Below are 22,807 nucleotides of genomic sequence, written 5' to 3' on the forward strand. Positions count from 1 at the left end.
AAAAAACAAAAAAAAAAAACCTCATAGCGTTAACCAGTGTGACACCCACCCCCCCCCCCCCCGCCTTTAGACTATACCCACAATGGTTCCCCTGGCAAAATGACTGGACCCTGCCCGGGAGGGGTGCTGGCCCCTTGCGGAGGGGTGACACCAGAGCTCATGTCTTAGGACAAAGGTGAGAACTTTGCCTGCAGAGCCAGCAAATGTCACCCAAGCTAGGAGCAAGATCTGACCTCTCCTAAAATATGACTGTTGAAATAAAAGTAATCAATTTTTTAAAAATTTTTATTTATTTATTTATTCATGAGAGACACAGAGAGAGAGAGAGGCGGAGACCCAGACAGAGAAGCAGGCTCCATGCAGGGAGTCTGACGTGGGACTCGATCCTGGGACTACGATCAGGCCCTGGACTGAAGGCAGCACTAAACCGCTGAGCGACTCGGGCTGCCCAAAGTAATCAATATAGATAGTACGTGGGGGGGGGGGATAAAATCACGCAGTATACCCCAGGCACTCCATCCGCCCTGACTATGCCCTTAGTGAAGACGTTTCTGGGGTCCAGCTGGACCTACACAGAGGATAAGCATCGGCCCCCTCACTCCTCAAGAGAGCGAGCAGAGGAGGCAAACAGAAGGTCAGAGCAGGCAAGTCCCAGGTTATCCCCGAGCTCCCCATAAACTCGTCACCGGCTGGGGTCCTGGCTTCATTTTGTGAGTTCTTGGCAGTGGCTCGAGACCGGGCACGTTAGAACTCGGCGATTGCGTGACTGGCCCAGAGGCCACATCCAGACTCGTGATGTGCGCCCTCGGCGCTGCTGGGGAGAAAGCTGTGGAGAGCAAGGCTCTACCCGCCTCTTGGGAATGTCCACCTCAGGGACCGTCCAGCTCCCCACGTGGAGGCATTAGGAGGAAACACCGCCGTTAATCACGAGTGCTGTAGGTAAGGACAGACACGAAAAGCAGAGCCTGCGTCCCTGAAACGGGATCACTGCGCGGTGAGACTTCGGAAAGTGGCTGCGGATGAACGGCAGGGCAGCGTAATGGAAAAATCTCTCCCGTTCTCCCCAGTAAATCCACCCCCCTTCAGATTCCTCAGATGCCACTGACTGGCACGGCCTTTCCCCTGCCTTGCTGTGGGAGCAGCCCCATCTCCAGAAATCCAGAAGAGTCATCGGGATCCCCCTCCCCCCGCCTTCTCCACGGTGCAAAGGCAACTGCTGTTTCTCCCTCAGACCCACAGATGAGCTAAAGTCTGGTTTGTAAACGTCTGACAATTTGGGAAAAGAAAAGACAGTCTTTGAGAGATTTGACGTGTATCCAAATCCGGAGAAACTACACTGAAGTCAGCAGGTGCAGCCAGGGCGGGTCCCTGGGGAAAGTAAACACCGTCCGGCCTGGGCACCACGCCCTGGGAGACTCCCCTCACCCCCCCACACGTCCACAGCCCGAGCTGCTGGCTGGCAGGAGCCTTGGTGAGATCCCAACAACTCCTTCATAAATATCCCAGCCGTCTGCTGGCCTCCCCCGGGTGGCTGGGGTCGGACTCGAACACGACCTGTGAGGGAAAGAATCCAGGACAGGGATAAAGCCAGACGGTCTCAAAGGTCACCTGGACATGTGGTCACACAACTGGCTCCTGGGATGTGCCCATGAAACCCCCCCAGGGAGCCACGGTGGAGACGCTGAGGACATCCTGAGGCTGGTAGGCCTTCAGGAAGATTACTTCTTCCCACGGAAGCTGACCCCAGCGCTCTGGCTGCCCGGCCCCCTAATTTCTCCTGAGTCAAACTGGATCTTGTTCCGGTTCATTCACAGTACAGTGTAAATGTCTGACAACAGCTTAAATCATGACCCTTGGTGGGAATATAATAGACATAGAGGTTTGGGATCTAATCAGATACCACGCTCACTCACTCAGTAGTTTGGGAAGGATTTAGCCCACATCAAAAGCACTAAAATAAAAAACAAATGCACAAATAAGATTAATGCAAAAATTCCGTGATAAAAAAAATCAGACTTCTTAATAAAAACAAGCTCTGACCCTGGGGTTCTATGATCATACCCTTGCTTGCTACATCCTGATCCCAGCCCCAATTCCAACAAAACTTTTTTTTTTTTTTATGGAAAAGGGCGGCCAGCTCATAAGCCATAGTTTTCTGATTTTTTTTATTGCATTAAAATATTGTTTATCTTGGTTGCTGAGTTTTGGGGTGCCACCTTACGCTTTGTGTGCAAGGCGAACGCCTCACTTGCTTTACCCTTATCCCTGCCCGGGACCTGGGGCATCCTCCTGGGCCCTCCCCGGTGCCGGTAGCACAGCCTCGTGGCCGGACCACCTTCATCTCTCCAGATACTTTGCGTGGTGCTTTGGGCTAAGGGGTGGTTCACTTTGCACATAACAAACTACCCCCAAACGTAGCGACTTGGAACAAGTATTTATTAGCTTTACAGTTAGTGGCTCGGCGATGGGGCTGGGCTCGGACGGGCAGTTCTGTTGGGTTTGGCTGGACCTGGATGCGTGTCTGCGGTCAGAGGGCAGTAAGGGCCCGGCTCATGCCTGGCAGCCGGCAGCTGGCGGGTCCGAGTTCTGCCCCAGGAGGCCTCTCATCCCGCACCAAGCTCGCCTGGGCTCCTTCCCCGGTGGTCTCCAGGCCCCAACTGCTCTAAGAGACACGAAGCCCAGGCGCTGCTCGAGTTTCTACCTGCACCGTGTTTCCTCTTCTCCCGTCAGCCAAAGCAGGTCACACCACCGAAGCCGAAGTCTGCGTGCAGAGGTGAGGCAGAGGTGAGGCAGAGGTGAGGCAGAGGTGAGGCAGCAGGGAAACCCAACCAGGCCGGGGCACGACCCAGACAACGTGCCACATAGGAGGCATCCAGAACTTACCTCGCGGCTCGGGCCCAGATCTTCCGGGGCTGTTTTTTCCATTTTGATTCAGGTCGGCAAACATCCTGCGAGGCTGCTCTGTGTTGGGATGTGGGGTGTTGTGATTCTGTTGAATTTACATTTGTTCCGGGGGGGCCTCCCACAGAGGAGCAGGAAAGTAGGGAAGGCCGTCACTCACCGGCCCTCACGCCTCGAGAGGCCGCAAGGGGAGCCACGGCAGGCGGCGTGTGGGCAGCAGCTCCCGGCCGTCTGCCTTTGGTAGGGCCGGTGGGCCGAGTGGTTCTAGGGTCCCTGGGTGAAGGCCGGGCTGGTCAGTCCAAACCAAAAGAGCAGGGGGCAGGGAGGGGGCAGTGAGCTCCGGGAGATGAACAGGTGAACAGGGGTCCTCTCTAAGGGCCGTACCAGGTGCCCGAGTGAAGCGAGGGGCAGACGTCCAGGAGGAAGGTCGTGAGGTCGAGAGGAAGTCAGGCCTCACACAACCCACATAGAGTGGTCCCTGGTGAAGGTGACAGTGGAGGACCAAGGGTCTGGCTGGGATCTCAGAGGAGAGGACTTGAGAAGTAAGAACCTGTGGGCAGAGCGAGGGGTGAGAGAAAGAAGAGGGGCTGGTGCAAGGGACCCTCTGGGAGGAGGACAGGCGACACGCGCTCCGGGACCCAGGGAGGAAAGGAGGGCGTGCGGGCGGTCACTGCTGTCAGAGCTGGAGGACACGGGGGAGAGGCTGGCTGCTGAGGCCGCCGTCCAGAGAGCTGTACCCCGCAGGTGAGGACTGGAGGTCAGCCTGGTGCGGGGAGAGGCCGTGAAGACCCCGGGGGCCCGTGGAGAACAACCTGGAGGGGGAAGTGGGGGCAAGATGACAGCCCAAGCTCCCAGAGGGGAGACCGCCGCCAAGGCCACGGGGCAGCGATCTTGAGGGGTGCTGGGGAGCAGGGGTTCATCTGGGCAGGAGGCGGCGGTGTCCCCGAGCCAGTGTGTGCCCGCTCACAAGAGCTGATCCCTAAGTTAAACATAACCATTAACAAACCTTAAATTTATATATAAACTTATAATTAAATAAATTCTATTTTTAAAGGGTAATAAATACTCAAAACATCCCTTCTTTTTTTTTAATTTATTTATTTATTTTTATTTTATGATAGTCACACAGAGAGAGAGAGAGAGGCAGAGACATAGGCAGAGGGAGAAGCAGGCTCCACGCACTGGAAGCCCGACGTGGGATTCGATCCCGGGTCTCCAGGATCGCGCCCTGGGCCAAAGGCAGGCGCCAAACCGCTGCGCCACCCAGGGATCCCAAAACATCCCTTCTGAGTTATTTTACTGCGTTGACTATTGCCTATGTCATGGAGGTTATTTACACGTTGTAGCTCGGTGGGGGAAATAGGACATAATCGTGCCTCCTGGGCCTCTCTTCCCAACTCTGTCTTCAGTGATATCATTCTGATCGCTGGGGACTGGCCGTGCTGGGAATACCTACACCCCAGAAACCAGAAACAGCGCCTCCCAGGGCTTCTCCCCTCCCCCTACCCAGAGAGCTGGTGGTTAAGCATTTGCCAGCACACCAATGGCAGGAGCGTGCAGAGAAGTGCAGCCTGAGGCCGAATGTTGGATGGAGGGACGCCTGGGTGGCTCAGTGGTTGAGCATCTGCCTTTGGCCCAAGACGTGATCCTGGAGTCTCAGGACTGAGTCCCACACCGGGCTCCCTGCGTCTCCCTCTGCCTGTGTCTCTGCCTCTCTCTCTGTGTCTCTCATGAATAAATAAATAAAATCTTAGAGAAAAAAAAGAATGTTGGATGGACCCAGGACTGTACAGGTGACTGGGAAACAACAGGGTAGGGGGTGCCCCCAAAGGGTGGCATGTGTGCGGGGCAAGTGGCAGCTGCTCCAGAAGCCTCCGTCCACACCTGTTTCGACAGCCTGGGATCCCTGGTGTTGGCCCAACGTGCATCACTTCACTTCCAGGCCCTCACCTCACCTGAAGCAGCCTGGACAGAGCCTGCTCCTGGGTGAGGTGATCAGTGAGGGTGGCATCTGGTTACCCTGGGGTGTGCCGCTCGGTATCCTGCTGCCACTCACACTTCCACTACCTGCGATACCCAGAAGTGAGCCCACCCACCTGCTTAGACACGGCGCGGCTCTGTCTATGAGCCACCAGTGGCCGTCACCACTCCCTGGGAGTGAGACCTCACCGAGGAGACAGCTAGACTCCTAGAACTTTGTGTTCTGATCAGGGTGGGAGCACTGACAACGCGGAAAAGAGATAAGCGGGGGGCCTCCTCACACTGGCAGGTCCCCGGGCAGGGCCCGGGCCGGCCTTGAACTCAGGCTTTTCTAGGGAAAAGCCAGGCAGAGAGCCCCAGCGACTTAATAGGTCCAGAAGGGCAGAGCCTTGGGTTTATTGGGAACACTGGGCTTATGAGCAGAAGGCAGGGCATCGAGCCTGGATTCAGTGCCTGAGTCTAAGGCAGGAAGAGCAGAGGTAACAGTGGCTGGGGTGTGAGGTGAGGGGCACCAGCACCATTCCCAAAAGCCAGTCTTCGGGGGGCCCACCAGGGGAGCACCGTGATCATAGGGCTTGCAGGGCCTCAGAGGAGCTCCCGGGCCCTGTGGCCTGAGGATCCATTCATGGCCTGGTATGGGGGTCCCAGCTGGAGCTGGCATTGGGGGTCTCCTGGTGGGTCACTTCGGGGGGAAGCCTGCTTCTGTGCCCAGAGCAGCACTAACAGGCTTCCGGGCGGCCCAAGGCAGAGAGGCCAGAGGCGAGGGGAGTACTAGCAATGGGCTCAGGGGACAGTGGGGACAAACCCTGGACAGGGAGGCCACAGGCCTCCTTCTGCAAATGACATGGAGTGGCCAGCAGATGGAAAAACACAAAAGCCAGGCAAAAGAGGAGTGGGTTTCTAAGCTTCTGTGGGACCGTCCCGAAGGAACACCTGAAAACAGTGAGGGAGGCGGGGACCCGGCTGTCCCCTGCCTGTCCTGGAACCCCAAGGACACCAGCTCCCCCTTCACAGCGAAGGAGGCTGAGCCAGGCTGGGCCAGCCCCTCCTCTGAGGCAGCACCTGGGCGACCAGATGACTGGGTGTTGTCAGGTGGCTGCAGGGGAGGAGGTGAGTGGTGGGGTGGTGCTTTCATCACCCCGACTTCAGGGACAATCTACTACTAGGAAAGGTGTGGAGCTGCAGCAGGTCGGAGGGCCCAGCCCCGAGGCTGCAGAGGCCACGTCCTAGGAAGCCCGCCACCCCGCCACCCGGAGATGGGCTTTAAGGCGCCACCGCACCCTACGGGCCCCATCCATGGGAACCACTGTGCAGGGCCTGGGACTCCGCGGCAATCAGACCCCAGGGTGCTGCCCTGGGAGCCCGAGCTGACCTCCCTCCGAGGGAGGCATAAAGCCCCATCCGCGGCCCGCACCGCCTCCCAGGCCGCCCGGGTCTGGCAGGGCAGGAGGTGGACTTGAGCCTCCAGCCTGAAATAGGAGCCCCTTCCTTCTTGCTGGCGAAGCTGAAATTTTGGTGCCAGCGGCCACGTCCCCATCTGCGGAGAATGAGGTGCCACCCAGGAAGGAGCAGAGGCGACGCTGGCCGGGCGGCGTCCGGGGTTACACTTCTCTCCAGCCACACCCTCACCTTTTCTGCTTATCTGAACCAATAAATCCCCACCTTCCCCCTTCCCCCTAGTGACTTAAGAAGTTAGAGGTCAGTAGCCACCAAAAGATTCGAGGGTGAAACAGTGGCCGTCGCTTCCCTTTCGGGTTGTGAGCCACACGGGCCGATATTCCTTCCAAAGCCCCCTTGAACCAGCGGCTGAGCACAAGCGTACTCCAGCTCCGAACCTGTGTGCAGCGCAATCCCCCCTCCCACCCCACGTGCTCCCCAGGCCCCCTGCCAGCAGGAAGCGTCAGCGCCAGCGGCTCCGCCTCTGGTCCTTCCCGGGAACCCCTGTGTCGCTGGATCCCTTTGGATTCTTGAGCCACGAGGCTCACGAAGTTCCAGACCCGTCCCTCCTCCTCTCTTGGAGAGAACAACTTTCCACCTTGGTTGTTACTGCAAAATGCTGAGGGGCCCCTCTGTGATGCGTGTGAAATAAGGCTTAGAGGGGACAAGGGAGGTGACCTCGAGGTCGGGTCGGGGTGCGGGGGAGTGAGAAGTGGCAGTAGAGGCGGGATACGTGGGCGCTGCCGCAGTGCCCGCAGGTGGTCAGATCCGCCCTGGGCTCTGCTGGGGGCCCTGGCTCCCCCCACAGCCTGTGTCATGAGAGTCGGGGTCCCTGCCAGGATTCTGAGGTCACCACGAGGCAGGAGCACCTGCCGGCCAAACAGATGAGACCAAGAATTTCAAGGTCATGGTTCACAGTTAAATACAACCTCTCAGAAACTGGCCCAGGCACCAACTATACCACCATCTCTTCCCTACACAGTGGCGAGCCCGATAAAAAAAAAAATCTTAGGGCCAGAATGGGAGCCCCCGTGCCTGCTGACTAAGTGGGGGCCGGCAGGTGCTGCGATCCGCCCCTCCCGGAACAGCTCTGGCTTCTCCCCCTGCGCCCTGGAGCGGGTGCCCCGCGCCCCTGCACCCCCTGCCCTCGCTCAAGCCCTGTTCGGTCAGCTACTGCGCCATCAGATCCAGGACTGGGTTTTTTTTCTCCTTTGTTGGTTCTCTCTCTCTCTCTTTCTTTTAAGTATTTACTTATTTATTTACTTATCTATTTATTTGACAGAGAGAGCGTGTGCACTAGCAGGCAGAGCCACAGGCAGAGGCAGAGGGAGAAGCAGGCTCCCCGCGGAGCAGGGTGCCCGATGCAGGACACGATCCGGGACCCCGTGATCATGACCTGAGCCGAAGGCAGACGCTTAACCGACTGAGCCACCCAGGCACCCCCCCTTTGGGGGTCGTTCTTTAACGCCTCTAACCAGGGACTCCCCACCTGAAGTGACCAGGTTAAGGAAAGATCCTGGGGCCCAGTCTCCAGAATCCTGGATCTCCTGGCTCTCTGCTCCTTGCCCCTCACCCCATCTGCTCACTGACCTGCTTCCTTCTAGCCCCTCCGCTCCCATCTACCCAGGGCTCCCCTCCAGTCCCCAATCAGATGACAGTTCTCGAAGGGAGGGCCCCAGGGACTGCGCACATAGACAAGAGGGTCTAAGTAGAGAAGAGGGGGGCCTCCTAGCCTGTGTTCTCCTCCTCTCTGGGTGCCTCTGGCTCCATTAAATCTTGGAAGAGAGATGTCATCCTGTGTAAGCCTCAGACTGGGACCACTGTGTTTCAGAACGCTAGCCCACGATGGGGCAAAAGTGCCTTGACACAAACCCAGAAGGAAGCTTCCAGGCAAAGGAAAAATTATTCCATCAGGGTATCCTTTCCCCATTTTGATGGGAAGAGCAGGACAGGGTAGGAGGATGAGGATGTGGCCTCCCTTGGCCCTGAGACTCCTCTGGAAGTGGACCCACAGGGAGCCCAGGGCTGTTCAGACAGATGTCCGCCCATGTGGAATAGGGTGGAAAGGGGGCCCAAGGCCAGCTCTCCTTTTCCCACTGAAAGCTTCCTTGGTCAGGCAGGCCTGGATGTGGGGATGTTACCTGCCCAAGCAGGCTCACGTCAGAGGGGGCGGGGAAGGCAGCGCCACACTCCTGGTTTGCCCCGTCCAGAGACTGCACATGGCCTGGCCTCATCCCTTCCAAAATCCAAAGCTCGCACCCTGACAGCCAGGAGGCTCCGCAGGTGGGCAGCTGCCCACAGCCCAGACACCTTTTCGGTTGCAGGCGCCCCTGTGTCTGCACCCAGCTCCCTTGGCAATGCCGGAGTGGTGGAGTGGTGGAGAGGCACCCCAGGGCCCGTCTCGCCCACTCTTCTTCCCTCAACTGCCTCACCTGGTGCCTTGAACTCTGTCTACTTCTCACCTCTCAGCGCCAGACAGGATCGTATGGTTCCTTATCCCTGGCCCACGGATGGCCTTCCACAGTGACCGGAGCAGCCTGGGGGCCCCAGCGGGGCCTGTATCCCCCTGCATCTGGGTGACCACTTTCTGGGCAGAGTTCTGGTTTCTGAGATGCTGCCTTGGGGAGCAGGGAGAGGGAAGCAAGACCAGCAGCCAGGCGATGGAGGGGATGGGGGATGTGGGGACCGAGTGGACCCCAGGCTGAGATCGGGGAGGCCCCACGTCTTCAGGGAAGGCTCTGCAGGCCCCTGGGGCGTCAGGGTGGCCCCCAGGAAACACACAGTCAGGTTCCTCCTGGCTACAGCTCCTGTCTGCAGTGGCCCTTACCTGCCTAGGCCCCCTTACCTGCCCTTCCCCACCCCCACACCCATTCCTCCTTGGACCCCTGCTGAGACATTAACTCCCAGGACGATTTTCCTGTCCCACCTCTGTCCCTGCTTCCCAATATCCTTCAGCATCCCGTCACAGCACAGGCACACTCTGGGATCCTTGGCCGTGAGCTCCGAGAGGGTAGGGAGGGCCGGGGCTGCTCCCCACAGTGTCCTGTCCTGGTCGGTGCGGGCGTCACCTGGGTACCAGAGCTTTGGGTCTCAATTCAGGCCTCTGTCCTGAGCAGCCACCCCCCCGCCCCACTCCTGGCTGCAGCCACTGCTGGGCGTCCACTGCCTTCCTGCAAACCACAGATTCCCTCGGGGAGCCTGTGCAAACCTTATTTCTCATTCCTTCCAACAGCTTTCCTGAGGTATCACTCGGGGCGCCTGGCTGGCTCAGTCGATAAAGCGTGCAACTCTCCATCTCAGGGCTGTGATTCCAAGCTCCAGGTTGGGCATGGAGCCTACTTTAAAAAAAAAAGCAATAAAAAAATAGCAGCTTTCCTGAGATAGCACTATTTACTGAGGTATCACTAAAAGGTACAAGGCGATAAGCTTTGATAGATGTGAGCACCCATAAAACCAACACAGGCAACAGAGTAAGCAACCCAGCACCCCCAACAATCTCCGTGCCCTCTTGTAATCTCCCCCCGTGCCTCGCCCCCATCGTCAGGCAACTTACTTTTCTGTCATTGTGGATCTGTTTGCATTTTCTAGAGTTTTATATATATATAATATAATCCCACAGTACGTATCCCTTTTTGTCTGGCTTCTTTCACTCAGCGTGATTAGTTTGAGATTATCTCTGTGTAACATCTAGTAACTTAGCCCTTTTTATTACTGAGTAGAATTGCATTGGATAGATAGGCCACCCCCGGTGTCTCCTACAAATAAATGCTGTAAACTTTCACGTGTAAGTGTTCACACGGACGTATCTCACTTTGGGAAATACTTGAGAATGGAACGGCAGGGTCACATGTAGGCATATGTTTAACTTATTAAGCAACTGTCCAACTAGGGGGGGGGCCTGGCTGACTCAGTCGATTAAGCATCCAACTCCTGATCTCAGCTCAGGTCTTGATCTCACGATCAGGAATTCAAGATCCACACTGAGCTCCATGCTCTGCATTGGGCTCTACGCTAGGCACAGAGCCTATTAAAAAAAAAGAAAAGAAAAGAAACTGTCCAACTGTTGTTCAAAGTTGACGCCCCCACATACACTCCCACCACCGTGGTACGGGAGTTCTAGCGGCTTCACGTCCTCCGCAACACTCGATACAGCCAGTCTTGCTAATTCAGACAACGTATTCGATGTGTCTTTCCGTGACCCTCGTTCACAGCTCCCCGATGACTGATGGTGTTGAACCTCTTTCATGTGATCGCTTGCCATCTGTAGACCTCCCCTGGCGAGAAGTCCGTTCCAATCTTTTGCTCATTTTTGATTCCAAGTTCTCTGTTTTCTAATAATCACATTGCAGAGTTCTCTCTCTGTGCTCCACATGCAAGCTCTTTATCAGAAACTAGCTTTGCAAAAAGTTGTTTCCAGTCTATGGCTTGTCTGTTCAATTCTTTTCCAAATGTCTTTCAAAGAGCAGAAGTTAAGTTTGATGACGTCAACTTATCAAATTTTTCCTTTTATGGACCCTGCTTTTGGTGGTGCAGCTAAGAAATGTTCATTCCCATTTCAGCACCTGGCAGCCAGCCTGTATGCCCTTGTTGCTCAATCAGTGCTTGTGAAAAGCAGAGCCAGGGAGGGGGAAGGACGGCAGGCTGAGGAGCCTCTACCTAGAGGTAGATTCCAGAAAATGTGGTTCCAGAGAGCTGCTAAGGACCCACTGGGAACAACAAAAAAATGTTGATGGTGCCTTGGTATTTTTCTAGAAGGAACTGAGAGGGAGCAACGTGCAGCCAAAGGAGGGCAGCCTGGGGCAGAGAAGCTGGCAACTTAGAGGCTCAGATGCCAATGCCCCCCACCATTCAGTGAAAACCCTCATTCCTTCCTTCCTTCCCTGCCTCCTTTCCTTCTTCCACTCCTTCCCTTTCCTCCTTCCTACTTCCTTCTTCCTCCTCTTTGTTTCTTTCTCATCTGTCTGTGAGTTAGCTTTACATCACCGTTGAGAACTCCTTGCGTATTTCCTTTGCCTCATTTCTTTCCTTAGGCCTTCCTGTTTTTTCTATCTGGGTAATCTCTGCATGCAATAAAACACCAGCCTTTCTGTCCTGTTGCTACAAATCTTCCTCTAAATCATGATTGCCTATGTTTTCCCCCTCAGCTTTATCGAGATATAATTGACCATGTAAAATTATAAGATATTTAAAATGTACATCATTGGGGCGCCTGGGTGGCTCAGTCAGTTAAGCATCCAACTCTTGGTTTCAGCTCAGGTCATGATCTCAGGATCATAAGATTGAGCCTCGCATTGGGCTCCATGCTGAGCGTAGAGCCTGCTTAAGAGCCTCTCTCTCCCTCTGCCCCCACCCCACCTCCCAGCTCACATTCTCTCTCTCTAAATAAAAAATAAATAGACTGGCTCAGTGGTTGAGCTGGTGTGATCCCAGGTCTGGGGATCGAGTCCCGCTTTGGGCTCCCTGCATGGAGCCTGCTTCTCCCTCTGTCTGTGTCTCTGCCTCTCTCTGTGTGTGTCTCTCATGAATAAATAAAATCTTACAATAAACTAATTAACAATAAATAATGGTGATTTCATATAGATAGACATTGTGAAAGGCTTCCCCTCCATCTAGTGAGTTAACACATCCATCAGCTCACACATTTATCTTTCTTTTGGTGAGAATGTTTAGATTCTACTATCTTAGCAAATTTCAAGTACACACTACAGTGTTACCTACAATCATCACCATGTCATACATTAGATCCTCAGACCTTATTCATCTTATAGCTCAAAGTTTGTACCCCTTTACCAACCTCTGCCTGTTTCCTCCACTCCCCAGGCCTTGGAAACCACTTTTCTGTTTCTGAGTTTGACTTTTTTTTTCTTTTTTCTAAGAATTCACCTATTGACACCATACAGTATTTGTCTTTCTCTGTCTGACTTATTTCACTTAGTGCAATACCCTCAAATTCCACCCATGTTGTCACAAATGGCAGGATGTCCTACTTCATCATGGCTGAATAATATTCCATTGTATACATATACAACATCTTCTTTATCCGCTTATCAGCTGATGGACGCTTAGGTTGTTTCCATATCTTAGCTATTGTACATAATGCTGTATGAACATGGGCGTGCATCTCTCTCTTTGATATCCTATTTTTATTTCCTTTGAATATATAACCAGAAGTGGGATTGCTGAATCACATCATAGTTCCACGTTTTATTTTTTTAACCTTCTATTTTATTTATTTATTTATTTTATTTTTATTTATTTATTTTTTTTTTTAAATCTCTGTGCCCTACATGGGGCTCAAACTCATGATCCCAAGATCAAGAGTCACATGCTTCACCTACTGAGCCAGCCAGGAGCCCCCATATTATTTTCGTAGTAGCTATGCCAATTTACATCCCTACCCAACTGCACAAGGGTTTCCTTTTCTTCAAATCCTCACCAGTACTTGTTATCTCTTGCTTTTGATGATAGCCATTCTAACAGGTATGAGGTGGTTTTGATTTTCTCTTCCCTGATGACTAGTGATGTTGACCACCTTTTCATGTACCTGTTGGACATTTGGATGTCTTCATTAGGGAAATGTCTATTCAGTTCCTTTGCCCAATTTTTAATCAGATTATTTGCTATTGAGTTGTATGAGTTCTTTATATATTTTGGATATTAACCTCTTATCAGATATATAATTTGCAAATACTTTCCCCTATTCTGTAGGTTGCCTTTTAAATTTTTGATGGTTTCCTTTGCTGTGTAGAAGCTCTTCAATAGATGTAGTCCTGATTTGTTTAATTTTGTTTTGTTGCCTTTTCTTTGGAGTTAAGTCCCAAAAAAATCCCCAAAATTTCCCAGACTAATGTTGAGAAGGTTACCCCTTACATTTTCTTCTGGAAGTTTTATGATTTCAGGTTGTAATTCATCCAAGTCTTTAATCCATTTTGGGGTTTTTTTTTTTTCAAGATTTTATTTATTTATTCATGAGAAACACACAGAGAGAGAGAAAGAGAGAGAGGCAGAGACACAGGCAGAGGGAGAAGCAGGCTCCACGCAGGGAGCCCAACGTGGAACTCGATCCCGGGTCTCCAGGATCAGGCCCTGGGCCAAAGGTGGCGCTAAACCACTGAGCCCCGTGGGCTGCCCTTTTAATCCATTTTGAGTTGACTTTGGATATAGTGTAAGATGAGGGTCCAGTTTCATTCTTTTGCATATGGATATTCATCTTCCCCAACACCATTTATTGAAGAGATTATCCTTTCCTCGTTGTATATTCTTGGTTCTTTTATTATAAAGTAATTGACCATATGTATGTGGGTTTATTTCCGGACTCTGTTTTGTTCCATTGAGCTGGGTGTCTGTTTTTATGCCAGTACCATGCTTTTTTGATTACTATCACTTTGTAGTGTAGTTTGAAATCAGGAAGGGTGATGCCTTCAGCTTTGACCTTCTTTCTCAAGATTGCTTTGGCATTTCAGGGTCTTTTATAGTTCCATACAAATTTTGGTGTTGTTTTTCCTATTTCTGTGAAAAACATCATTAGAATTTTGATAGTAGAGCCCTTAGGGTGGGGGCAGGGAGGATAGCCGGTTAAGAACTCTTTCTTTGTTTGCTATGGCCTGGTGGGTCTCAGGAACACAAGCCCTGTAGGCTTTCAGAGCGAGGTATTTCCATCCTTCAGGTAGAAGTCTTAAAAGCTGGATGCTAGATATTGGGTCAAACCACTTGGCTCCTCAGGGAGGAGCTGGAGATGTGAGTTCCTTCTTAATTGCGTGTCACTGGGTTGGGGGCCAGGTATATGATGAGAGTGTGTCTCAGACCTTCTTACCTTTCCAATGTAGATATTTTGTTATTCTCCTGACGTGTAGGTAATCGCTCAGCTAGTTTCTCAACTTCCTTCAGAGAAGGTTGCTTGTGTGTAGCTGGAGAGTCAGTTCATCCATGGAGAAGGTGAGTTCAGGAGTCTCCTATGTTGCCATCTTGGACCAGAACCACCTCTGTGTCTTTTGACCCTGACAGCCTTTACAAGCTTTGACCAAGCCATGTAGAAAGTATTCAAACAAGTCATTTCTCCCTGGCTCCTATGCATTGGCTTTCTCTTCGTTGACCTCAGCTCTGCCGTGGGGAAGGGAGGGATCCAGCTTGGTAAGGAAGAGGAAGGGGCAGAGCCAGTCCACCCTTCTAGAAGAACTTCCTCAAGCCTGTACAGAATGTGAGGTCCAAGAGGACCTGTCCCTCCCACCCTCTTTGCTGTCCTCAAGCTTTTGCTGTGGCGGCGATCTCAAGTCCTAGGTGATGTCTCCTACCCGCCTGTGAGGGCAGGCTATTGGGAGAAACAGTGAAGGAGTAGTTTAACAGTAATGGCATTAGTTAGTTGGAGACAAAAAACACCAACAAAAAATTATTGGCACCTGTAACCAAATCGGGGGAGGTGGTGTCGCACTAGTTCTTAGGTCCTACCTTACCTTCCTTATGCTGTAACAAAATGACCACCAACTTAGTGGCTTGAAACAACTCAGATTTATTCTCTGGAGATCAGAAGCCTGGGTTGGCTCAGCTAGTTTCACTGCTCAGAATCTTACAAGGTCAAAATCAAGGTGCCGGCCAGTTGGGCTCTTACTGGGAGGTTCTGGGGGGAAATCTGCTTCTAAGCTCATTCAGACTGGGGGCAGAATGTAGTTCCTTGTGTTTGTGGGACTGAGATGCTCACATCCTTGCTGGCTGTCAGCGGGAGGCTGCCCTTGGCTCCCGGAGACCTTGCTCTGGTCTCTGGGGTACAAATGGCTCCCTAGATTTCAGAGCCAGTGAAGGCATGCCAAATCCCTCTTGAGCCCGGAATCTCCCCGATTTTCCTTTCTGCTCTATCTCTTCTGCTTTCGGCTAAAGAAAGTTCTCTATGTTCAAGGGCTCTTGTGATTAGATTGGGCACACCTGGGTAGTCCAGGCTAGCCTTCCTAGTTCAAGGTCTCTAACCTTAGTTACATCTGTATCCTTTTTCCTGTAACCTACCATAGTCACAAATTCTGGGAATTAGGGCATGGATATCTTTGGGGGAGGGGGTCTACTTTGCTGACCGCAAGGCTTCTGATGCCTCTGGCCCCATTCAGACTCTGTTTCTGTTTTGCTCTGTGTGTTGTTTCATTCTCTGCTACTGCAGAGTGAAGGGGGCATGGGGCACATGTGACACATATGCCCAATATGATGAGTTGCACCCTCAAAATCCCCATGGTCAGAGGGGAAAAGGGTGTCCCTCTCCTAGTTCCACTTTGAAACTCCCCAGGGAAAAGCCCTAGTTGACCCAATGCAGGTCATGCGCCTATCCCTTGGACTGAGCCCACTCTTGGCGCAAGAGGACGCGTCGGGGACTGGGACTGGCCCAGCCTGGTTGAGAACCCACCCCAAAACTAAAGAGGGGATGTCCGTTACCAAATGAAAGGAAGTGTGCTGGGTATAAAACGCAGAACCACTTCTGTGACCATCATCATGTGGTGCTGATAGGAGGAACCCCTCAGGGTGCTGGCTCGGCTGCCTCATCATGTCCAGTGCAATCCCGAGGTACATTGTGTTAGTCTCCCCTCTTCACCAAGACTGGGTTCCAGCCCCACCATTCACCAGCAGGCTGACCTCTCTCTCTGGGCCTCAGCTCTTCCCTCAGTAGAATGGGCATGAGAGTAAGCTGTGCCTGGCGGGACTACTTAGGGCAGCCGGAGAGGCAGACGGGAGGTGTGTGAAGAGTCTTTGTAGGTGTGAGGAGGCCTTTGCCCGGAGCCTGGGAGAGATTTCCGAAGCGGAGCCTCACCGGCCCCCTCTGGCTCTCGCGCCTCAGTGGTAGCCACAGCAGGCCCTACAGCTTCCTGGCAGACACTGGCGGGAGCAGAGCTGCCCAGAATGCACCTGGCCAGGCTCTGGGCCACGGAAAGGCAGCCGTTCAAGGCTGGCTTGGACAGGAGCCGGGTGACGAGAGACAGGGAGCCCTGTGCTCCGGAGAGGAAGGAGGCCTCTGCGTGGCCTCCCGTGGGGCCGAGCTGCCAGGCTGGGAGGGCAGGCGGGCTCCGGGGAGGGGGCGGCGCCGGGAGGGAAGACTGAGCTAGTGTTTGAGGCCGAGGGGCTGAAAGGAGGCTGTGTGTGCCCAAGCCGACCGCCTGGCGGGTGGGGACGTGAGTCATCGGTGGCCGGGGGAGCGGCAGCCCAGCTGCCCAGGACAAGGGGGCGCAGTGCCCACCCGCGTGTGAATGCGCGTCAGTGTGAATTCTAACGTGTGCGCTGGGGGCCGGGCTGAGGCCTTGCAAAAACCGTCCGGGATGCCCAAGCCTCCCCGGGGCGGGCACACCCTCTCATCCCCTGAATATGGCCAAGGCCAGACGGCGTCCCTGCCAGGGTCTCCTCCAGGTGGCCAACGCCGGCCATTCGTTCCCTGGGCCGTTCACCCGAGAGGCGCCAGGGCCCTCCCTGTGCTGCCGGGAAAACAGGCCCGTGCCCTGCGCTTCGTTGTATCCAGTTTGGTGGGACAGACGGAGGAGAGACAGACAGATGTGATGCCAGCCAAGGGAGGGAGCATCCAGCCCAAGGGAGGGGATATTTGAGCTGGGTTTTGAAAGATGAACAGGAATTCACTCGATCCAGGAGGCGAGGGAGTGGGGGTGGGAGATGCACTTGAGCAGAAAAGGGCTGGGATCGTGGTACATGGGAGAAGGCCAGGATGGCTGGAATAGGGGTTGGGGGTAGATGCGGATGGTATTGGGGCCTGTGGGCGGTGCCCAGAGGCTCCTGGAGGTAGGGAGGGGCACAGACTCGAGGACCTGGGGGCAGATCAAAAGAGGCTGGTCATGGATGGAGTAGGGGATCTGCCTGGTCCTGAGCCAGTTCCTATGGGGCCTGCCAGGTAGGGTTTCAGTGGTAGCAGATGAGGTGGTTAGGGGAGGCCCCTCCCGCCTGGGAGAAACCCGGGGCCTGTGTGTGTATATGTGTGAAGGTATGTGTCTCTCCAAGTGTGTCTCTGTGTGTGATGAGTACCTGTGTATGTGTGTCTGTGGGTATGTCTAGGTGTGTGAGCACACACGCACCGCTCTAGAAATGTGTATCTCTGCAGGGGCAGGTGTCTGTGTGTCTATGTATCTTTTTTACTGGGTGTACATATATCTCGTGTGGCTGCGGATGTGAGCGCTATGTGAGTGTGTCTGAATGTGCATGCTTCTGAGTGAGTGTGTGTGTACGTCTGGCCTGTGTGTATCAGTGCTCTGTGTGTGTGTATCTAGATGCACGTCCATGTGTGTATGTGAGTTCCTGGGTGCGTGTCGTCTGTATGCCTGTGTTGTTCTGCTAGGAGCATTTGTCTCACTTGTCTGTGTGTGTGAGAGAGAGAAAGAGAGAGAGAACGTGTGTCTATGTGCGTGTGCCCACCACACCCTGCTGACGGGAGCCTGGGGTGCAGCCCAGCTGGTCTAGGGCCTCTTCACCCCACTGCTCCCAAGCCTGCCCAGATCCTTGTTCCTGGGCATTTCTAAACTCTGGCTGCTTTTTCCAGCCCGGCTCCACCCTCACCTGACTGGCTCCCACACCCCACAGCTGCCCCCGGACCAGCCAGCAGGGGCCCAAGCGAAGAAAAGGAGCCAGAGAGTGGCCAGGCCTCAAAGGAGCTGTGTCCACCTCCACTGGCCAGCCTGGGGGCTCCTCCCATCCAGGAGAGAAGGATTTGTCGAGAAACTATGTGGGAACATTTCCCACATGGCCACCCACCCCTTCCTTCTTTGTTCTGGGGCTCTGAGTCTTGGTTTGTTTTGGAGGGCAATTTGGAGGACCGAGGGGATTTAACACGAGTGGGAGGACTGGCCCAGCATCCCTTCCTCCACTTTTTTGAAAATAGCAGCTTCCTTTGAGAGATCCGCCCCCCTTTGGGGTGTTCCTGTAGGGTTGCGAGTCCCAGGGCCCTGTCCCAACCACCACAAGGGACACCCAGGCCTAGCCAGTCATAGTACCCAGGCCCTCAGACCTGAGCACTGGCCCAGGTTTGGCCATGTGACTGAGGCAAGACCACTAAGAGTCCTTTCCCTGGAATTTGGGAAGTTGGGAGGGGGGAAAAATAACCCTTTCCTCTGGGATCCTCAAGATAGAGTGATAAATGCCAGAGGCCATCTGCACACCTGCTTTTCTCCTACTCTTCATGGAAGGAGCCTGCGGATGTAGAAGAGCCAAGAGGTAGGCCGACTGTCCAGGAGCAGTGGGTTGTGGGGAGAGAACAAGAGAGAGGGGTTTCCTGTCATAGGAGCAAATACATTCCCTTTGCTTGAGCTGCTGTGAGTTGGGCTTCTGTCACTCACACCCAGAAGAGCCCTAGATAATCCTTGCCTCGGCCATGGATGCCCAGGAACGCCCTCGCCTGGCACTGAACACTCCTCGAAGTCTCGCCCTCGCCTGGCACTGAACACTCCTCGAAGTCTCGCCCTGGCTCCCTCAGACGCCACACAGAGGCCGCGGCCACCCTTTCCTACTCTTGTCAAACTCACAAACCCACCTATGCTTCCTCAACTGCCACCTGCTTGGCTGGGTAAAGTGAATCCGTCAGCTGTTGCCCGCTCTGCCCTGACTTTCTTCCAGAGCTGCCTCCCCATCCTGTCTTCCTTCTGTGTCCCTCCTCTGCCCCCTTGCCCACAGCTGACCCAGATCCCTGGAACTGGAGAGCTTGGCGCCAGTGGACCCCAAACCTGCCTGTACCTCAGAATCATCTGGGAAACTGGAAATAGACAATTTCCCAGGTTCCATCAGATCCTCTGCGGGCAGGCCCGGAAATCATCATTTTAACACACCTTCCCTGGTTTTGGCAACATTGCCTTCTCAGTTGTTGGGACAGTCTTGGCTTTGTCAGCATTTGGCCCCAGAAGGACATCTCGGGGTTCCCCTCAACAGGATGTTTGTTGTGTTGCTTATATGGGGACCTTGCAAGGTCTTCTCTGAAGACCTACCTCCATCTTCATCTGAACCCCCTAGTGATCTGAGCTCCTCTTTGGCCCAACCTTCCCTTGGGTGAGGGGGCCTCCAGACCCCAGACTGGACCAGTCGTGCTTTGAAAACCTTGCCCTCCCTACCCCGCTGAACTCCTTCTCCCTTCCTGCAGCCCCGCACCTCTCTGCTAGCTTCTTGGTCTCTTTCCTTCCTTCTTTGCACCATGTCCTCCTGACCGGGCAGTTCTTCCCAGGGTGCCCTGCAGGGCAGGTCATTCACTGCGGTGGGTATGGGTGGCCGCCGAGGACCAGAGGTAGGTGAAGACGGCAAGCCTCACCCCACACCTCCTCCCCAGGTGGTACGTCACAGTGCAATCAGTGCTGCCCCACTTAAAGCATCTACTTCCAAGAGGCACAAAACAGATCTCCCACCACTGCCCAAGAGCCTGGGGGAGCCCCACTCTCCATCCTGTGCAGGAAGGCTTCTCTCTGGGTGGATTCAAGGATGGGGTGGCCAAAGACAGGCTAACCCTCCAGTCCGATCATCGTGTGGGGCACCCAGGACCAATTAGAGAAAGCTCTGGATACAGGGTACTGCTCTGTTGGGTTGCTGGACTTTCCAGACGCGGGGAGAGGGGACTGTGCAGCATCTCTTGCCAGGCACACACCTATCTGCAGGGATGCTCTTTTCACTAAAGAGGGACTTCTGACACCCCACGGCCAATTAACAAGTCCTCTGCAGGTGTAGACGGCCACACCTGCAGCACTGGCCACGGCTGCCAGAGTCGTGTAGCTGCCCCGGGGTGTAGGCTTCTCCTCAGGGTCTTTAACATGAATTCCATCCCACGCTCTCAAACACGGCGCTGCTGCACTGAGGTGGTTACAGCCAGGGCGACTCTCCACCCGGTGGCGGTGGCCCCGCTCCCAGCACCAGCCTCTGAAAGGCGTCCGGGGCTCCTCACACCCGCCTTCAGGTGCTCTGGGGCCCAGGTGGGAGGCTGGCCCAGGGAAAGGCCACACGGCACTTGCAGCAACCCAGCAGCCTCTGGATTCCAACCAGTTCTAGAGGGTTGGTGGGGCAGATAGGAAAGAAAGTGGGAACAGGGATGGAGAGAGGGAAAGGGGAGAGGAACGAGGGAGCAGGGATGGGAAGGAGGAGGAAAGGTGCCAAGGAGGTGTGGAGAAGGCACACCTGAGCCCACACCTGGGCTCCCTCATCCAGGGCAGCACATCCGCCTCAGGGGAAGAGGGGCTACCTGGTGACGGGGACTACTAAACCACCACTGCTTGGGACACCGGTGACCTACCCAACTGCGCTTCCCAATCTTCCGCCCTCCCTCCAGGCTAGGAGACAGACCGCCCCCACCCACACCCCCACCCTACCCCCACCCCCACCCCCTGGGATCTGAGGTCCTGCAGCTCCGGGGTGCCTCCGTGGAGGGCAGATTCCATCTGCAGGCTGACCTCCCCCTCCTCGGGGCCTTGCTCAACCACCCTGGCTGTGGTTGAGATAAGGAGCAGGAATCGGGCCGCAGGCGCTGGGACAAGTGGAAGGGGCCAGACTCTAGGAGCCTCAGAGTGCTTCCTGATAGGGCCTGGCCCAAGCCACCTGCAGCGGAGCCTGACCGAGTGACCGGAGTGACCGGAGTGACCGTGAGAACTGAGCAGGGGCTGTCCTAGCTCCCACATCCCCCACCCCCACCCCCCAGCCAGGGACGGAGTATCTAATTTTCATCCATTTCCTCTGTCCCCTGTCCACCGAGGCACAGATCAAATGAATCCATGATGACAAACTGTTTCTCTTGATCGACCAGATTCCACTGGCAAACACTCAGTTGGCGCTTTAGCAGCTTCCCCCATTGCCACCTCCCCCAGCCCCGGTAGGTTCTGGGGCCTTTGGGTTAGGTCAAATAACAATAATAATATCCACAGTAGCCAACGTGTCATAATGCCACCGTGTGGGACACACTAGTCTACGCACTTTGCATGCGTCATCCCACGTAACCCTGCACTGGCAGGAAATTGAGGTCTCAAGGGGATAAGCCACCTGCCCCTACTGACAGCCCGGAAGGGCAGAGGCCTGACCCAGCCCCCATCCCTCTATAGTCTCCAACCTGGGCTCCTTCCCCCCTTCTCAGGTGCCCCTCCCAGGCACCTGAGAAAACCCCACAGCTTCCTGGAGAGGGGTCAGAGCTGAGGCCTGGTGGGATGTCCTCAGTCAGACAGCCCAGCCCTCTTTCCAGGCCAGACTTTTAGGGGGAAGTAGGAGAACCCAGCAGCCTGGGCAGTGGAGTGAAGTGCCGGGTGCCTTGTGGGACAGGTGGCCAGTGGGGCTGCGGGGGGCCCTTGGGGGCAGGCAGCCAAGCCAAGGGGGGACTTTGAGCTGCCAGTCAGACCCTCCTCCTGCTCTGGTGCTTGGGAAGGACCATTAGAGAGAGCCCGACTCGAGGCTGCTTCTCTGGAATTCTCCTTAGGAGAATTTTGACTTTCCCTGATTAGAGCTTATACTATCCTAGCAAATTCTATTTATTATACCTTGGGTTCTTCTTCCCTCCCAAGGGGCCCCTGAGCCTTAGAGAAAGAGTTGAAAGAAGCTCCTCACCTCAGGTTCAGTGTTCTGGGGTCCAGCTCAGCAGGAGCAGCCTCATTAGACTTCCTACCACCAGCCTCTGCCCTCAGGGACCTCTTGGCCTCCCCAGGGATCACTTGGCAGGAAAAGAACTCCGGGTCACTGCTGTCCTCCAAGGGCTCAGGGCCTGCCTTCTGGAGCCAGGCAGGCCTTCTGGCTTTGTTTACCAACTATGAGTCCTCACCCACTGGGCCTTCCCCCTCCGTTTCCTCCTTTGTAAGGTGGGAATAAGAATGGCACAGGCCTCTAAGATTAAGTGATTCAAGTGTGAGCCTGGAATCTTGCTTGGCATATTGTAGCCTCTTGGTGAATGTTCGCTGGTATTTACTGGACCGTGAAATGCTTCCATTTCAATTCTCTGGGCATTTTTGAGGTCCTACTGTCAGCTCGGCCACGGGACCTCAACATGGAACCAGACTGGAACAGACATGTGGACAACAGCCAGACGGGCAGAGATTTTTTTTTTTACCAGGTAGAGGGTTCTGGAAGTCACCTACCACCCCAGGAATGCCCCTCTGTGTCCTCCGTCTGCTCAAGCCCACTCCCCAGGAACCGCTGGGTCTGGCACACACACAGATTAATAAAGATCGAGGACAAAAAGGGTCTTGAGTGAAATAGTTGTCGATGGCTGAAAAGGAGGAGGCGGGCGGCCCTGCAAGTAGGCCTTCCCTCAGTAGTGAGGGCCTCACTCTGGGGCACAGAGGCTTCCAGAGCTGGGACCCCGGACACAGGCAGCCCAGCCTCCTGGGGGGGGGGGGGGGCTTATCCCAGGGCCCTTGCTCCCCCAGAGGCTCCCTCTTCTCTGCAGACCGGCCCTAGGTAGCTGGCCCAGCGGGGAGGAGCAGGGAGGCCTGCCCGGGAGGTGGGAAAGGGGCAAGGGAAGCCCTGTGCTCATCTGCCGCCTCCACCGCCCAAAAGTCGCGAATGGGGCCCGCGG

The 22,807-nt window shown here is 54.6% G+C and overlaps 1 long non-coding RNA gene across 4 annotated transcripts; it reads right to left on the reverse strand.

Moving 5' to 3' along the window:
* Positions 1–271: 271 nt before the first annotated feature.
* On the reverse strand, positions 272–22,202 carry LOC144296194 (uncharacterized). Of its 4 annotated transcripts, none has more exons than XR_013363347.1 (6): positions 21,844–22,202; positions 9,527–9,653; positions 3,062–3,451; positions 2,884–2,961; positions 2,702–2,761; positions 272–1,554 (listed from the first exon to the last, which is right to left on the reverse strand). It is a non-coding gene; the product is annotated as an uncharacterized LOC144296194 (long non-coding RNA). The 4 variants fall into 4 exon arrangements; XR_013363345.1 differs by lacking the exon at positions 272–1,554 and having other exon boundaries at positions 2,424–2,761; positions 3,062–3,174; positions 3,286–3,451; positions 21,844–22,196; XR_013363344.1 differs by lacking the exon at positions 272–1,554 and having other exon boundaries at positions 2,424–2,761; positions 21,844–22,199.
* Positions 22,203–22,807: the final 605 nt, after the last annotated feature.

Source organism: Canis aureus, chromosome 24 (genome assembly GCF_053574225.1).
Source record: "Canis aureus isolate CA01 chromosome 24, VMU_Caureus_v.1.0, whole genome shotgun sequence".
In the NCBI taxonomy this organism is placed as follows: Eukaryota; Metazoa; Chordata; class Mammalia; order Carnivora; family Canidae; genus Canis; species Canis aureus.